We start from the raw sequence: 19117 nt of genomic DNA, 5'->3' as shown, positions 1-19117 counted from the left end.
GGACATTTTTTTATAAAATATCTAAACAAAATGTGATCTGAAAATCATACATTTCAACAAACGTTGTTTTGGGGAAACACATTTTTGATAAATTTAATTTTATAGAAAAGTCTCCACAAGCAGAAGTTTTATAAAAAAAATATTAGAGTATTTTTCTCCCTCGGGTTACAAAGAAAAATTGTAGTGATCTTATCTGCCATAGATTTAGATTTGATCCATTTTAGGAGATCAGCAGAATGAAGCTTTACCAAAATAAAAGTTACAGGTACTTACTAATCAGAGCAAATTTTGGATGAGTGTACATGACCAAATAGCAGCAAATACCTGTAACAAGCTAGACTACTGTTTTGCACATCTCTGCTCCACTGTGGTTTTCAAAGGGGACACAGTGTCTGAGATAATGTAATACCACACGTGGTGAATATCAAGTTTAATTTGTGGTTCTGTGCATCAACCTGAGGAGGGAAAATATTGGTGCCACTTACATGGCACATAGATTATTAAAAAGGTCAAGAAATATGTAGGTAGAGAGGTTTGATTTACAGAATTATTTAACATAAAAAGTTTACACAGCATTAATCACCAAAATAGTATAAATTCCTAATTAATGAAATTTATGTAAACTACACCTTCTTTGCTTTAAAATGTGTTAACATTTAAAAAAAATAATTATTATTTATTACTTTTTGTTAATTCTGATTGGCCAACTATTAGTCTCAGTCTAAATTGGTTAGTATATACATATATATGTATATATGTACCCATATATGTACACATACACACACATATTTACTACATAATAAAAATGCTTTGAAGTAAATAGGTAATTGGAATGCCAACAACTTATATTACATAATTATAGGTAAGATATTGAACTCCAAAAATTTCAGATATTGAAAGCATTGCCATGTGACTGTTCAGCACATGGTTTGGGGTTTTAGGTACTGTAGACAGTTGATTTTCTGTGTCAACTAAAACCATTTCCTGGCTAGGAAATGGTGCTCAGTGCTGCTTGGTCAAGTTCTCTCTAGATGATGCTGTGAAGGTATTTTGTAGATACAAGTCACATTTGACCTTAAGTAGGGGAGATCACCTGCAAAAATGTGGGTAGACCTCACACATCCCATCAGTCCAAAACCTTAAAAGCAAAAACTGAGGTTTTCCAGAGAAGGAATTCTTCCTCAAAACTGTAATGTAGACATTCTTTCCTGAGTTTCCAGCCTGATGTCCTGACCTGTAGATTTAGGACTTAAGCTGCAACTTCAAATTTTACCCGAATTTCCAGCCAGTTGCCTTCCAGTGTGAATTTAGGACTTGCCAGACCCCAAAATCACACAACTCCTTCAAGTCTCTCTCTCTATATATATTTTGTATATATAATAATATTATGTATCATATAGCTAATAGATAATATTATAATCTCCATCTGTAGTTTCTGCTCATATTTGTCTTGAGAACCATGAATGATAACAGTGTGTTCTGCTTTACCACTTACCATCTCTATAACCCTGGCACATTTGTTTGACATCTCTGAATCTCTGCTTCTTCATAACTAAAATGAGCATGGAGTCTATTTTTCCTTTTATGTTTCTTCTACTGTGGTAATAACACTTAACATGAGCTCTACCCTCGTACATTTTTAAGTGTTTTCTATAGGCATGATGTTGCATAGTAGCTCATGAGAACTTACTCATCTCCCATAACTGAAATTCTATACATATTGACCAGCAAATCTTCATTTCTGCTCTCCCTCAACCCCTAAAAACCACAATTATATTCTTTGCTTCCACGAATTTGATTATTTTAGATACCTCATATACGTGGAATCATGCAGTATTTGTCCTTCTGTATCTGGCTTGTTTCTCTTAGCGTGATGTCCTCCACGTCCATCCATGTTGTCGCATATGGTGGGATTTCCTTCTTTTTTGAGGTTGAATACTATTCAATCATATTTGTACACTAATACTTGTAAGTTTGTAATGAGGAGTAAATCGTACAAGGAGGAAAATCGCACCTTAAGAGTGGCTGTCACTGTAGAGGTGCCCCTGAAAAGATAGCTACTATATTTATGAACTACTTAAGCAATTAAGTTTGAAGAGAAAAACTAAAAAAGATAAACCTTGGTAGAATTGGAAGCCGTCCCCCTAAAACTATGAACATTATTGGGATGTTAGTCTCCTGATAAAGTGGGCAAAACTTTAAAATGACCAGCTGCCATGATTTAATACATTCAAACATTACACATGACAGATATGGAGAGAGAGGAGCAGCAGTGTCAGACATGTGGTCGAGGTAGACCAGACCTTGGAAGGCTTTAGTGAGGCAAGGAGACAATGTTTTTTTTCTTTTAATAATTTTAGCTTCTTCCCTCTTTCCATTGTCTTTCTCTGCCTCATTCCTCAGCTTTCGATCGTGTTGCACCAGCCTGAGCTGTGACACAGATTTATGATACTTGAGTAGAAGGCACAGTCCCTCTTCAGTGTAGTGGAGATGGTAAATGAGGGCAGTGATCATTTGCAGTTCTCTGCAGAGCTCCACACCCTTCACTGGGATTAGTCAAATTGGATTTGTAACGTGCTTTAAACTCCTTAGAGGCTGTTATGTAAACAGCAGGTAATATTTTAGCCCTGTATTGCTCTGATGGCTCTTTTGCCCTATAGGATCTGTCTCTGCCCAACTGCACCTGCTAAAAGAAGTTCATGGCTTCTCTTTATAAATTTTTAGTACTTACGATTTTACTGCATTAAATTTTACTGCATTAGAAGGCAAAGAGACCTACACACAAAATGTAAGCACAAGTGCTATAAATTGAAAACATTTAAAACAAACAAGCAAACAAACAAAAACCTCTTGGAGTTTTGGTTAGTCATGAGTCCAGGATAATGCGCTTGGAGAAGAGGGTCAGACCAGCACATGTCACTAAAGACAGCACTTTACCTGCGGTAAAGCGGCAACTTGAAATCATCATTGGGACTTTGCCACATGATTTTGTGGAATATAGAAGCCAGTTGATCTTGGAGATCTTCATGTTTTTCATTGAATTACAGGAGAAATCAATGGAGTTGCAGATGTTTGTGAGGATCACGTGGTGCAATACATGTGAATCCACTTTGTTTCTAGAATTTGCAATGTATAAAATACTACCTGAAAAGTACCAAGGTGTGTTTGTTTTCCCGTGAAAGCATTGTTTATTTAGAGATCATATCTTCTAAGACACTTAAAATGTCCAGGAAGAAGAGTATATTATTTTTTTAAATCAACATCTGATCTTGTGTATGCATCTTTTGTTATTTGATTTGTCTTTTGCTTCTAATTATCAGATATATTATCATATGCTTACATATCATGACCCCTTTTCAGTAAGTGCCATCACTGTGTCATCAGAACTTTTTCAATATCATTATTGGTGAGTTCTGGTTCAGATTGCATGCTATTGAGTAGAGAAAGTCATTTGCCTCCTAGTTATTTTGCAGGTGTTGTCACTAGAAGGTTTTATCAACAATGTAAATATTTAAATTACCTTTTAAGAATGTTTTCATTCAATAGTATCATATATTACAATAGTGTGCTCATGAAACTTAAATATCTCTCTTTGGAAAAAATCAGGCCCCAAACAAGGGCTTCTGAAACTGTTTCTGAAAACCTGTCAAAATAATAAAAGACATGAGAGCCTTAAAAATACATTGGAGTAAAAATATCTCTGAAATGAGGATGTCATTTCTTCTCTAATCATCTATTGCCATTAAATTGAAACATTGGTTGAATTTCAAATAAAATAAGAGGTCTCTTAAATTTAACTGTCATATTATGTTACCCTATGTGATTTTATGAGATGTTGTGTTAGCAAAGAATGGGAAAGCACTGAATATAATTCAGAGAAGTATAAACTAGATAACGTGACTTGACAACTGAAATTTAAAAGGGAAAGTACTTACAGTAGTTTCATATCCGACATCAAGTCATACATTTAACAAAGAAGTTTAGTTTGAAGGTTGGTAAAAATATACTGCCGGGAAATATGTAGATCAAGTTTCAGGAAAGATTCAAATTGTGTTGAGTAGTTTTAAGACACTTCTTTGTTTCTGAAAAACAATTCCTTTGTTTCACTGTTATGCTGTAAAATATAGAAAGAAAAAAAAAGCAAGTTCATTTTCAACAATATTATCACTCAACAATTTGAGACCAAATCCTTACTCTTACACATTTCTTCCTGGTGGAGGGAGATAAGATCTTATTTTTGAATAATATTTTACATGGCAAAAACCATCTCTAAATGAAGACGCTTTTTAAGGCTGTGATATTATTTTATTTAAATCATCAATATTCTGGGCATGACCTACTTTATGGAGAAGATTCATTCTTTGCTGAAACATAATTGCATTGTCAGATATTAAGAAGAAGCCATGACCCACAAAATGGAAACAGCCCTCCAATGGCCATATCATACTCTGAAGATGATTTTATTTTAACATTTTTGTTGTTAGCCACAGCAGCAGTGTGCTAAGATGGGAAACCCAAACTTCAACATGATTCTAACCTGAATAACATTTAAATATACAAACACTAAATTGAATAATCAATAATAGATTTTTAGTTAGATCACAATTTCTTTGGCAGTAAATGGCATATAGGCAAATCCATCTGAGCCAACTCCATCTTCATTAGTGTCACAGCTTTGCAGGATCTTTTAGAAGCAAGAAGATATTTCCATGTTTTCCAATGCTCCGTTGTTTTTCATTCTCCATCAAAAATTTGCAAAGACACTACCACTTTCTATTCATTGCCTATTCAGATTTGTAAATGGAATTTATTGCAAGCAATGTCATTTTACAGATTAAATTAATATTATTATAAAGAGCTTTAAAACTCAAAGATATTTATGAGTCATGCTGAGAAAGGATCTGTACTCAGTTATAATGATTAATAATAAGTCCCCCAAGTTTTCACAGATGAAATCGCCACCACGTGCATATTTTGAGCATAAAATAGATAACTATAATTCTAAAAGAAGAATGGAAGAAGTGCTGGACCACTAATGCATCAGTTGGATTCTCATGTTATTGGGGGATTGAGTGAAGTTTTGCTTTCAGAATTGGTTGATGTGTGCATAGGCAAATTTGAACATGTAGGCAAACTGAGTGTCTGAGTATTTGAGCATATATATTTGTGGTAAATCATTACAATATTTCCCAACTAATCGTACACCTTGTAACATGACATTGCAGCTTGCTGTTCTCACCATCAAAAGGTGGAGTCTACTTGTCTATTCTCCTGTGCATGGGCTGGACATGTAAACTGTTTTGGTAAATAGAATGTGGCTCTTCTAGTCTTCATCTAAATGGATGAGTGTGCATGAGCGCAAGTGAAAGGAAGTGAAGAACCACCAGGGAAATCTATTTATGAGAAATCAAAATCTTTGTTGTTTAAGCCACTAAATTTTGAAAGCGTCTATATCACAGGAATAAATGAACTAAACAATATTGAAATTAAGCTGAAAATTGAAAGATAATTAGGTATTAAATATTAAATCAAACTTCCACAGGTGTTGTGTTTCTGTTATTTATATGGGAAGTATAATACCCATAATTAGGCACTTGTAACTACTTCGAATCTACCTTTTGCTAGTAATGGGCCTGGAGAAACAAACAAAAAGTGTCTAAAATGTAAGCCATTATATTCATTACAATAAAACCTTGATTAGCTGGAAGTTCCAATCAAACTATCAACAGAAAAATGGCAACAAAATAAGCTAACATTAAGGATTTGTTTGATGTTGCAGGTAACTTTGAGTTATGTTTAAGTACAGTGGTTCTCAAATATGAGGAGTCTTAAATTCACTGATGTCTGGTTTCCATTCTAGAGTCTCCGATGCAATTAATCTGCGTAAGGTCTGAGTATCAGGATCTTTACTCAGTAAAGAATATAGTCAGTCTAGGGGCCCCTAGCTGGCTCAGATGGTAGACCATGAGACTCTTGATCTAGGGGTTGTGAGTTCCAGCCCCATTCTGGGTATAGAGATTACTTAAAAATAAAATAAAATAAATGAAAATAAAAGAATATTAGTCTGTTTAAGCTTCTACCCGGTATGTTTTATGCGTTTATAGAAATTATATATATCCACACAGAAAGAGAAAGAAGGTTTATACACACACACACACACACACACACACACAGAAAGAATGACAACAATTTACATATATACATATATAGGAAAAGTTTATAAAAACAAATTATATGTAAGAAATTACTCACATAAATTGCTTATATATATTATTTATATAACATATAATAACAGTACAAGGTCACCATTATCACCATTAGTTCTAAATCTATTATTTAAAGAACCAGTAATAATGGTGACCCTGTACTATTACTTGATCCTAAAACCTGGAACAATCTTGTTTCTATTATTTTGCAAAAAAGATACACTATTTATTTTTTTTAGAAATATTTTCAACAAAAAAAGCTTGAGAAATTTTGGAAATGCCCCTAGCTAGAGATTGAGTAACAAAGCTGTTACATGTGTTGCTCTATTTAATTAGAATTGTTGTTAATGTTATAGGTTTGCTAAGCTAGTTTCTGAAATGGTTTACGTGATAGGCTTTTAAAAAATTATTATTAAGATACTTTAAATTTCCATAGTACTATTATTCCAAATAATTCAATTATAATCTCTACAACATCTCAGTAAGCAAAATACTTACTTATCAAGTTTAATAAAGATAGCATAAGCAGAAAAATTGCCATCCTATTAATAGATGTCACTGTATTATAAATATTCTATCCTTTGATGTTTTTACACAATTGTGGTTTACTTACAAGCTGTATAAATCCCAGGGTAATTTCCAAGAGAGTGTTCTCTCTCTCTCTCTCTCACAATAATGGGACTTTTCACTAGAGTTTGTTAAAGGTTGCACTAAGTATGTAACACTGATATATATATATAATATATACATATATACACATAATATATATATATACATACATATACATATGTATATATATACATATATATACATACATATAAATATTATATGCATGATAATTAAATAGAAAATTATTTTCCTCTTTATTTTTAGATTTAACTTTTTACTTGAACTTTGTACAACATTAATTCAAATGAATGAATATCCTCACCCTATTCTGTAAATGTTCAAAATTAATTTCCACTCTGAAGCTATTACACTTCATTTTTCCCAACCTGAAAATGCTCACTTTTCAAATTACCCCAGAAAGAAGTGGTCAATGCATGCAAATAAATATATTCAAAGTATTCACATATTTACTAATTCTCTTCTCCCTGTTTTGATTTTCACCGTAAAACTTGATAAACATTGCATGTATTTCCTTGTTGTTTGTATATATATTATGATGAAAACATCAATTATTTTTTCTGGTGATACCAGATAGTAATATTAACATGATGATTGACGAAACTCAAAAATTTGTAAGAATTTTTTTCTCAAGAGCTATACATGGCTCTTAGAATTATAGCTTTGTTGCTCAAATACAATTGAATAGAATGGTTTTGATGTACTATTTCCATGGTAATACCTTTTGGAATTCTGATGGTGTTTTCTCCATAGAAAGACTTTGTGGTCACTAAGTAGAAGGGATTGTGACTGGCCAACTGTATTTTATGACAAGACAGAGGGGCCTTTATCCCAATTAACTGAGTGACCTGGGACAACCACTTCCGGCACCCAAATGCAACGTCTTTTGTCAAAAAAGGCAGAGAAGTAAAATACCTGCTACCAAATGCTTGCTACAAATGGATTTTTTGAGAACACACACATTCACATGTGAAGGGACCCTTGGCTGGTGCTCTCCTGGGTCCTCATGAAAGACAATGGCATTATTTTGAACAAATGAATGATAAGTGCACTGTACTGTTGCCTAAGGAAGTGATATTCAAGTACTGTTAGGACTCCAAAAAGAAGAAGAAGAAGAAGAAGAAGAAGAAAAAGAATACATTCTGTACTTTGGCATATAATCATATATGTTATAACATTGTTACTATATATGTATATATAGATGATAGATAGATGTTTATATAAAGCAATAATATTGTTATAATAATAACAAAATTGGCAACAATACATACATGATATTTTATCTTGTGTAATAATAATAGTAAACACATATGGTCCACATGCTTTTACTCATTAAGTCACCTAATCCTCACAATAACCCTTATTTGGCACATTGGACAGAGAAAATCAAAGGAGGTACAAAAAAATTAATAACCTTCTAAGATCTGACAGATAATATCTATAGTATGTCTCAGAGCTGTAATTTAAACACATTAAATCTAATTCCCAGACTTTATGCTTTAAAACACTAAATGAATCTGCTTCTTATATAGAGTAGTTATCACAGTACTACTGCAATTCAGCTTCTATTCAGGTAGTGTATCTTGGTACTTGGGAGAGTTTTTTATGCATAGTCATTATTCCATCCCAGAAGAATAAACTGTCAGAATATAGTGCTCTTATACTAAGTCTGCTTGTATTTATCTTATAAAAATATCGCATAAGCTTACCTCTGGGATTTTGTGACAAGTTTAATTTGAAAATGGCAACGTAAGTATTATTTCTTAAACATTCAAAGTGTAGGAAATATTTCTGAATACTTCACGTAAAATAACATTCTTTAATAATGTTCATGGATATACTCTTTCTAATAACACCAGAAGTTTCATAGATGAAAGTAAGTTGTATGTCTGTTGCATTAGTCAATTCTTTCTCACATGTTGACAGCTCATCATTGCCTTAAACATAAACATAAACATGAAATAGCCTTAAACAATAGCAAAAACCATGTATGTTGGTAAGAAAAAAATAACCAGGTTACTAAATTTCAGGGAAGTGAGCATATATAGAGTGAGCATATATAGAGCATATATATTCTAGTAGTTGAAATAACTGATGACACCATGGCAAAGAAGGTAAGCTGGGACACTGACAGCCTGCTACATGTAAGGTAAGCACAGGGAGAGGGGGGTAGAGTAGTCTAAACCAAGTGATAACAACAGCAAGATAAGCACAGGTGTTTTTAATATTACATTGACCTGAATTTTTCTCACTGACTTCTAACTAAATGTACAGTGTCCTTTGCTCTTATTTGAAAATAAAAGTTGGGGAGGAGCAAACAGGAAGAGAAAAAGTTAATGAAAGAGAAAACCTGACAATCTATGAATCTCATAAGTGGCTAGGAGGGGAGGAGAGGGCATATTAAGAGGAGATTTGCTGCGAGTAGTAATCCAAAAGGATGGTTTGTGGTGACACTGTTTTGTTTCATCTTCCAAATGAGCCCCCAAAGAAACCAAGTGGTAAATAACTTTCTTGGGGGTAAGCGGAAGCTTATAGTTAAGATCTAGAGTTAGCTGGTTTTATACCTGGAGACTTAATAGAAAGAAAAATGCTCATTTTGGAAAAGTGAACTTTAGAGGAGTAAAAATTGTATATATATTTTTAAATAGGAATATTTGCCTAAGGAACCATTGCAATCATGTCATCATTTCTAGTACATTTACCATTGCAAGTTTGGAATTTGGATTGAGAATATACAATTACCTGCCCCAATAATTAATCTTATTATAATAAAGTTTTTGACATAATAAGATCAGAGATAAACTTCTGTTTTCATCCCACATCCAGTTCTCAACCTAGGGAAGCTAGAGTGTTTACCTTCTGTGGAGGGAAATAAAGGGGCAGTTGGAGTGGATGAACAGTGCAAGTGGGTAAACAACAGGCAACCCAGACTTAGGAAGAGATGGGAGATGGAAGTGGGCCCAGGAGCTCCAGTGTTCTGTTGAGGTCTCTTCCACTTAGGCCTAGAGATATGGGCAATTAACAGGAAGACTCATGGAATGACTGACACTGTCCTAGAAACTCTAATAACCCCTAGAGCCAAAAATCTATTAATATTTAAATTGAATCTGACAAGTACCACCAGGTGGCACCACACTGTAGTTGAGACTTGAATGGATTTGAATGTCATCCACACTCAAAGGCTCTCTCAACTGTTGCACAGGGTCATCCTAATAATTATATTAAACTCTCTGTAATGTAACACCCATTTTAGATAATTGTATTTTTTAGTGTGGATTCCTTAGTTTGTAGTCTAATTGTATATGCCAAAGAGAACAAAGTCTAGAATTACACAGTTTTACTACTTGGGTAGTCCATATCCTTGAGAGACAAAGATTTTTTAGCTAATCTAGGAAACCTACATAAAGTACCAACACGCTCTGGAAATCACATTAGGACTTACCCATTCAGTGGAAATATATTATGTTACTTGAGCCAATAACCCTCTCACAGAGGAAAATTTTTTCAAAAATTTCCCCCCACCAATATATTTTTTTAATATCAGAGAGATAAAATAGTCAAAATATAGGAAAAAATGAGAACCTAGAAGACATTTGCTTATTTTTCAGAAAGAGCAAAGAGAATTTCTACTTTCACTGTGGAAAACTTAATTCTTAATAAACCAACATCTCACAGATAACAACTGTAATATCTAGGCAAAATATGAAGATCTCGAAAGTAAGGGAAAGCAGGCCAGTTTTGAAGAGGACCCAAAATCTAAGAAGGTTACTGGCCTGGGTGAGTTTCCTGTTTTGGGGACTTTACACTGTGGGTAGCTGCGGTGATTCACAAAACTCAAATAGAGTGCCTTTCATTGTTCTGGCTAGAAAAATAGGGAATGAGTTGTGTCAGCCTGGATAGAATTTCAGAAAGGCGAGAGAAAGAGAGAGAGAGAGAGAGAGAGAGATCCAAAAATAGAGAAAAGACTCAACGTTTCTGTGTCTAAATTCTGTTCATGTTTCTGGCTCACCTTCAAAACATGCATTCATTAGGTAAACTGAAAACATTCTGGGCTAAGATTGAAATATGGTAAGGAAAATGAAGATTCAATATGCTGTGTACTTAGGCAAGGCTGAGTTTTCAGTTTGAGACTAACCAGGGTATTTTCTTCTAAAGAAAACACATCATCTCTCTTAGAGGACTAGAAGAGTATCCAGAGTCTCCACAACAAACTTTCATGATGTCCAAGATATTATAAACAGCTTTATGCAATTAAACTTGAAAATTCAGACCCTAGGAAAATATTATTTGTCAGATATCAAGGATTACTTTGAATCTACGGTCATTGTGATATTGACACAAGGATAGAAAAAGAGCAATACAGAGAAGAGAAGCTAGAAACACACCTCTTGATTTATCACAAAGGTATGAGTGTAGAGAGGGAGGGCAACTTGTAGGAAAAAATAAAAATGAGCCCCTGCCTTGTATAAAAATCATTTGGGATAGGTGTAAGTATAAAACGCAGAACTATTAACTCTTTGAGGATATTATGGAAAAATATCTTCCTATTTTGGATAGGAAAAAGCTCTCTTAATCAAGAAAAGAAAGCACTAAACAGTAAAGAAAAGATTAACAAATTCAAGAATTAAGAATTTTTGTTCTTCAAAGATACCATAAAGTAATAATATAGAAATGCCAAGTAAAACCATAATGAAAGTCTACTCTATACCTACCATATTGGGAAACATTTTATTTTTTTTATTTTTTTTTTTTCAACTTTTTTTTTTTTTTTTTTAATTTATTTTTGGGACAGAGAGAGACATAGCATGAACGGGGGAGGGGCAGAGAGAGAGGGAGACACAGAATCGGAAACAGGCTCCAGGCTCCGAGCCATCAGCCCAGAGCCTGACGCGGGGCTCGAACTCACGGACCGCGAGATCGTGACCTGGCTGAAGTCGGACGCTTAACCGACTGCGCCACCCAGGCGCCCCATTGGGAAACATTTTAAAATTAACATTACCAAGTGTTTATTGATGATATGAAACAACTGGGTTTTTTAATGTTGTTTCAAACTAGAAACAACATAATTTTCAATCAATAGTAGGATGGAAAAATAGAATGTGGCATGTTAATCAATAAAATCCTATATAGCAGTTCTAAGTATAATAAAAGCTTGGATTGCAAGTAACATGTTTTGCAAGTGTTCTGCAAGATGAGCAAACATTTCTAATACATTTTAACTTGATAAACGAGTGATGTCTTGCAATACAAGTAGTATTGCTGTAGAATGTCACGTGATCACAACTGAGCCAATGGTTCTTCTCTCTCTCTTGCTGTGGGAATTTGGGTGATCTTCTCCCATGCTCAGATGCTCAGTCTCAGGCTGCAGTGTTTGGCATAAATCAGTGATTTTTCAGAACATTGGAAGGTGCCCACGACTGGCACTAGTGTATTTTTTGTCACTTCGAAGCACCTATGGACTGTCCTTTGCTTTTCCGTACAGAAGTAAGCTTAGGAATGCTTTGCTTCATTCTAGGTCAGGCTGCCTGCAGATATAGACCCTTTCCTTTGCTGCCTTATTGCCAGTTACATTAAATACACTACATGAAAAGTTTATTAATACTGTACTGTATGTAGTCAACATCTGTGTGAGTGTATACAATGGCCTCCATGCAGAAAAAGATTCCATTGAGCCAACAGACAGCAGTGATTCTGTTAGTGATAGTGAAAGTCTTCCTACACAATAACTCTCTTCTCCTCCCTCACACCAGCCACAAAACTTTTCAAAAGTAAGTGAAAGTTAATTTTTTGATTTTTCTTTGTATTTTGTATTTTCTTCATTATTTGGTATTATATTACAGTATTAGAATAATTTTTTTAAAAATATTTATTTATTTTGGAGGAGAGTGTAAGTGGGGGAAGGGCAGATAGAGGGGACAGAGGATCTGAAGTGGGATCTGCACTGGCAGGCTGATAGCAGCAAGCCCGATGAGGGGCTTGAACTCAAAAACTGCGAGATCATTACCTGAGCCAGGGTCCAAGGCTCAACCGACTGAGTTACCTATGTGCCCCTAGAATCATTTCTACATGAATTTTTTTTGGGGGGGTTGTGGAATGAATCATCTGAGTTTCCATTATTTCTTATGGGGAAATTTGCTTTGATATACAAGTGCTTTGGATTACAAGCATGTTTCTGGAATGAATTTTGCTTGCACACCAAGATTTTACTATACTTCAAATGTGGTCCGCTAACTGCCAGTGGCAAAAGAAATGCCTGTTGTTGATCTATGAAGAGATAAGGAATTTTTACCAGAATAAAACAATCGATTACTTCACTAATCACACTAGGTTTTGTTTGTTTTAGGAAGATTTTCCCAATGAAGATGCAGTACATTGATTTACATTCTTATGTGTTCATTTACATTCCTTGTGGACTTGTCATTTGAGAATGAACTACTTTGAATGGAACTGATATACAGAAAGGAAAATTAACAAACTAGATCTACATACCATAATATAATCCTAGAAACACATGTTTAACAAAGAAACAAACACTGAAAATTCACACAATATTTTCTCAGGTACCTAAAGATCTAAACAAGAAAAACTAATCTATATGAATAAGCATATTAAAAGTAGAAAGAAAAAGATGAGGAAATGATGACCACAAAAGTCAGAATATGCTGGTTCTCTGCAAGGAGGTAGTGTGTGTGTGATCACAAAAGAATAAATGGGGACTCTCTGCTGGCAAATGTTCTGTTGATTGATTTGGTTCATGGTTACATGGTGTATATTTCAGAATTATTTTTAACACTCCAAATGCATGTTTTATGCAACTTCATATGTGTGTGCTAATCTATTAGAAAAAAGGAAGAATACAGAAATTTGCTGTATGTAATGTCTAAATAGGAAAAATTATTTTAGGCAAAAGAAAAAGGTTACAAAAGGGGTACATAAATTTAAAAAAAAAGTTTTGTCCCTTGTCTAACAAAAATCACACTTATGTGAATTGAACCTAGCAATGATTACAAAAGAAAAAAATGTGGACTGTCACATTAGGGCCAGGTTGAAGAATCCAGCCCTGGAACTGCTGAAAGTAATGAGGAGGCTATGAGATAAAGGTAAGACAACAGGAGGAAGACACATGAAGGAACAAAACATGGATATGTTAGCCAGTCTTTAGAGTAATGAGAAGAAACATTTTAGCTCGGTTACTACAGTGACATAAGAAAAAGAAAGGAAAGAAGAAGGGTAGAGAGGAAGAAAAGAAGGGAGGGAAGGAGGGAGAAAAAAATGAATAATAATGAAGTCACCCTGCTTACAAAAACAAAACAAAACAAAACAAAACAAAAACTTCTGGAAAGGGAAGTAAATTGAAAATAGATGGAAGGTCACAGAGTGAAAAATACTAGGGTGGAATAGAATGTAATAAGTAGAATAAGTGAACAGAAATGAATGAATCACTATCTATTAAATCCTAGTGCCTGTTCAAAATATGTCAGTGTCTCAGGACCTGCATCATCTAGGGTTAACACCGGGGCTCCCCAGTAGTGGCAACCAGAGATCCGGAGATTTGTCAGGTTGGAAGAGAAGTGTCTGTCCCCATACTTGCACCATATAACAGTGACATGGGGACTGAATGACTCTGATAGACACACCTGTTCAAAATTGGGGGAGAGGGAATGAGAAGCAAGTAGCAGTGAGTGACCTAGAGTTATTTTGAACCTGACTGAGCATCTGGTGATGGATGTGTGGTGACCCTTGGTCAGCAGAAAGAGAGTGGCATGCTGTATGAGTAGCAGGGAGGGCAAGCTGAAACCAGCTGGGACATTCACCTCTGTCTGAAACTCCCTCTAATGATGGCGCCTTTCAGAAAGCAATGGTCCATGAGCGGTGTCAGGCCGCATGTTGCTACCAGTCTACAAGAAGACAGATGCAGAAATTAGAATAAACACTTAGAAAATTTTATAGTGCTTTTATCATTCAAGTGAGTGACCGGTGCAGTCCTGTTGTTAAAGAGCATAAAGGACTGTGGTTGCTATCAAAGTTGTGTGACAAATTGCATGTGCTTTCAAGCACAGCTGAAACATGACACACCATAAGACATTAAAGTTTAGGCTGTTATATAACTATGATAGACCCAATCTATTATAACTTTTAATTTATACAATCGTTTAAAGTTTTCACTGAGCTTTAAAAAATTATAGTTTAATATTATTTGCTACATTAGGGAAGTAAACATTGTATTATTCATTTTAACCCTAATTTGCATTTGATGAAACAAGCTTCAACTCTGTGAATGCAGCAGCAGAAATAAACCAAATGATGACAATAAAAATGATTCTGAAGAAAGGGGATCAAATGAGTTCATACTAGTTTTACTTAAAAGTATGACCTCTCATATATTTACCATAATTGATGGTAAGTTGCTGAAACAACATTGTATTATTTGTGGAAATGTAATAGCTAATGAGGCAATTAAACTTTCAAAACTTACATGGCATTAACATAAAAAGCATAAAGAATTAAGTTCAAAACCAAAGAACTATTTGAAAGACAGATTATTAACTTAAAAAGTCAACAGAAGCAGATGTTCAATATTTTACACATAAACATGAGTGCATTGCAAGCTTCTTATGAAGTAGAACTTTGGGTTGCTAAGACTGAGAAAAACAAAAAAATTTCAAAAGCATTTAGAACTACTGCAGTATATGTGTTTGCTTGGAAGTGTTTTGTGAGTGCTGCAAAGAAGGTAATTCAAGTGCCATTTGTCAATGACACACCATGTTTGAACATATTCAGGTACTGAGGGCCAGTTAGAACAAACAATGTTAGCAAAGTATTTTTCACTGTAACTTGATTGATGCAGAAATGTTGTTAAAAGGTGTTCCTTTTAACATATGGACAATTTAAGCTTGATGTTTTTTTTTCCTTTTTTTTAATTTATTTTTAAAAATTTACATCCAAGTTTGTTAGCATATAGTGCAATAATGATTTCAGGAATAGAATCCAGTGATTCATCTCCTACATATAACACCCAGTGCTCATCCAACAAGCGTCCTCCTTAATGTCCCTTGCCCATTTAGCCCATCCCTCCATCCACAACCCCTCCAGCAACCCTTAGTTTGTTCTCTATATTTAAGAATCTCATATGTTTTGTTCCCCTCCTTGTTTTTATAGTATTTTTTCCATTCCCTTATGTTCATCTGTTTTGTATCATAAATTCCACATATAAGTGAAGTCATATATTTGTCTTTCTCTGACTGGGTAATTTCACTTAGCATAATATACTCTAGTTCCATCCATGTTGTTGCAAATGGCAAGATTTGAATCTTCTTGATTACCGAGTAATACTCCATTGTATATATATACACCACATCTTCTTTATCCATTCATCTGTCGATGGACATTTGGGCGCTTTCCATACTTGCACTATTGTCGATAGTGCTGCTATAAACCTTGGGGTGCATGTGCCTCTTCGAAACAGCACACCTGTATCCCTTGGATAAATGCCTAGTAGTGCGATTGCTTGTCATAGGGTAGTTCTATTTTTAATTTTTTGAGGAACCTCTATACTGTTTTCCAGAGTGGCTGCAACAGTTTGCATTCCCATAAGCAGTTCAAAAACATTCCTCTTTCTCCACATCCTCACCAACATCTTCGTTCCCTGAGTTGTTCATTTTAGTCATTTTGACAGGATTGAAGCGGTATCTCATTGTGGTTTTGATTTGTATTTCCCTGACAATGAGTGATGTTGAGCATTTTTTCATGTGTCTGGATGTCTTCTTTGGAAATGTGTCTATTCATGTCTTTTGCCCATTTCTTTACTGGACCATTTGTTCTTTGGGTGTTGAGTTTGATAAGCTGTTTACAGGTTTGGATAATAACCCTTTATCTAATATGTCATTGCAAATATCTTCTCCCATTCTGTAGGTTGCCTTTTAGTTTTGCTGATTGTTTCGTTCACTGTGCAGAAGCTTTTTATTTTGATGAGGTCCCAGTAGTTCATTTTTGCTTTTGTTTCCCTTGCCTCTTGAGACATGTTGAGTAAGAAGTTGCTCCAGCTGAGGTCAAAGAGGTTTTTGCCAGCTTTCTCCTCAAGGATTTTGATGGCTTCTGTCTTGTCTTTAAGTCTTTCATACATTTTGAGTTTATTTTTGTGTATGGTGTAAGAAAGTTGTCCAGATTCATTCTTCTGCATGTCGGTGTCCAGTTTTCCCAACACCATTTGATGAATTCTTTATTCCATTGGATATTCTTTCCTGCTTTGTCAAAGATTAGTTGGCCATATGTTTTGGGTCCATTTCTGGGTTCTCTATTCTGTTCCTTTGATCTGAGTGTCTGTTCTTGTGCCAGTACCATACTGTCTTGATGATTACAGCTTTGTAATATATCTTGAAGTCCAGGATTGTGATGCCTCCAGCTTTGTTTTTCTTTTTCAGAATTGCTTTGGCTATTCGGGGTCTTTTCTGGCTCCATACAAATTTTAGGATTGTTAGTTCTAGCCCTGTGAAGAATGCTGGTGTTATTTTGATATGGATTGCATTGAATATGTAGATTTAAACTTGATGATTTCATGATGGAAGATCTCTCTTTTTTTTCTTTCACACTTTTGCTTATTTTTTTTCTTTAAACAAACACAACTACCTCTGCACTCCATAAAACTGACTTATTTTATTGCCGACAAATGTAGTTCAAAAGGGAAATGTTGGGTACAAGGGTATTCTAATGGTGAAGCTGCAATGGTAGAGAAACATTTTCAAGTAGTTATTCTAATTAAGGAGCTTGTACCAGAATGTAAAAGAGCACAATGCTTCCTTCATTTAAAACGTTATGGTAAAAAAAATAGTCACTTTAATTAAACAGCGTGTTTAGTGATGTAATAAAATTATAAATTATGTAAAGGCTAATGGGTTATATTTGATATTTTTCATTTAAATATCATTAAGTGATAAAACACAAAGTGATTTTAAATAATTATAAGTGCAGGCTGAGCTAATAAGTTTATTGAAGTTAGAGCATCTATCAAGAACATATGCACTAAGAAAAGGTCTTGTGGTGTTTTTGTCAGGTAAGAAACCAGTTTGATTCCAACTGTGAACCAGATGTGAACAAAGCAGGCATATTTGTTTATTTGTCTTGCATATTGGTCATTTTTAATAATCCTATGGCTTATGCAAGAATGAAATGCAACATTTTTCCAGTGGAAGAAAAAGTCAAAGAAAAATTAAAAGTGAGACATTGGAGGCTTCCAACAGATTGTAATGACACATTCCAACATTCAACTGGTTTTCAAGAGGTAGATAATGATTCTGCTATGCATCTGCCAAATTTAGCATGGAGCATCATATAAATTTTGTAGAATATCTTCAATTTTTTCCACCCAAGGAATATTTGCTCATAGGAAATTCATGGATCCAGAAGCCATTTATTTCATTAAACAATAATATAAATGAAACCAGAATTCTACAACATAAATTATTAGAATTGCTACTAATGAAGGATTGATGCACACAACATAACTTGCTTCATTTTTAATAATCATGAAAAATGAATATCCTTAGCTTGCTGAAGTTCTTTTTTAAAATCTCTTTTACCCATAAAAGAGCTTCCGGGGGGGAAGCCCAGTAAGACTCATTTCTAAACTCTGAGTGGTTTTAAAACAAAACATAGAAACCATTTAGTTATGCATCATCCCCTGTGAGTAGCAGTGCCATCAATCCAACCTATTTTAGAGAAGTTAATAAGTGAAAAGTACACTTATTTGTCACATTAAAACTTTCATTACTGGTGGAACACTGTTCACCCAGTGTTACCTATTAGCATCTAATATGGGGGAATCACTATTTTATTCCTAAGAGGTTCTTTTCATTAGGAAGGGAGACTGGCTGTTGTGGAATTGTAATTCCCAATATCATTACCTATGTGTACATTGAACGAACCACGTGCACGGTTTTGTAATTTGTTTTTTCTCCATGCTATCTCTGCTCTGATCATATTCATTAAAATTCATTTTAGTGCCGTTAAGCCAAGAAACTTTTAGAGAAGAATTTTTAAAAGGTGTTTTTAAAAATGCTATTCTCAACAGCTAGTGCAATCAGTAGAATTTGGAAATTTATGAAAGTGAAATATTTGAATCAAAACAAACTAAAAAAGTAAAAGGTATCAGCATAAATGATCAATGTGATGAAATAAAGTTTAGAAAAGAATAAAGACACTGTGTAATGATGACTTCAAGTGCAAGAAAGATGATCGAGGAAGAATGGCCTTGAAGTCAGAGATTAAAAAGATATTCTGAAGGAGAA

General features: G+C 34.4%; 1 long non-coding RNA gene across 1 annotated transcript; it reads right to left on the bottom strand.

The window, feature by feature from the left end:
- Positions 1-708: 708 nt before the first annotated feature.
- LOC131503728 (uncharacterized) lies at positions 709-14732 on the bottom strand. Its single transcript, XR_009257548.1, has 3 exons — positions 14648-14732; positions 8543-8770; positions 709-4114 (listed from the first exon to the last, which is right to left on the bottom strand). It is a non-coding gene; the product is annotated as an uncharacterized LOC131503728 (long non-coding RNA).
- Between the last annotated feature and the right edge of the window lie 4385 nt (positions 14733-19117).

Source organism: Neofelis nebulosa, chromosome 2 (genome assembly GCF_028018385.1).
Source record: "Neofelis nebulosa isolate mNeoNeb1 chromosome 2, mNeoNeb1.pri, whole genome shotgun sequence".
In the NCBI taxonomy this organism is placed as follows: domain Eukaryota; kingdom Metazoa; phylum Chordata; class Mammalia; order Carnivora; family Felidae; genus Neofelis; species Neofelis nebulosa.
This window is presented reverse-complemented; position numbering and strand designations above follow the sequence as displayed.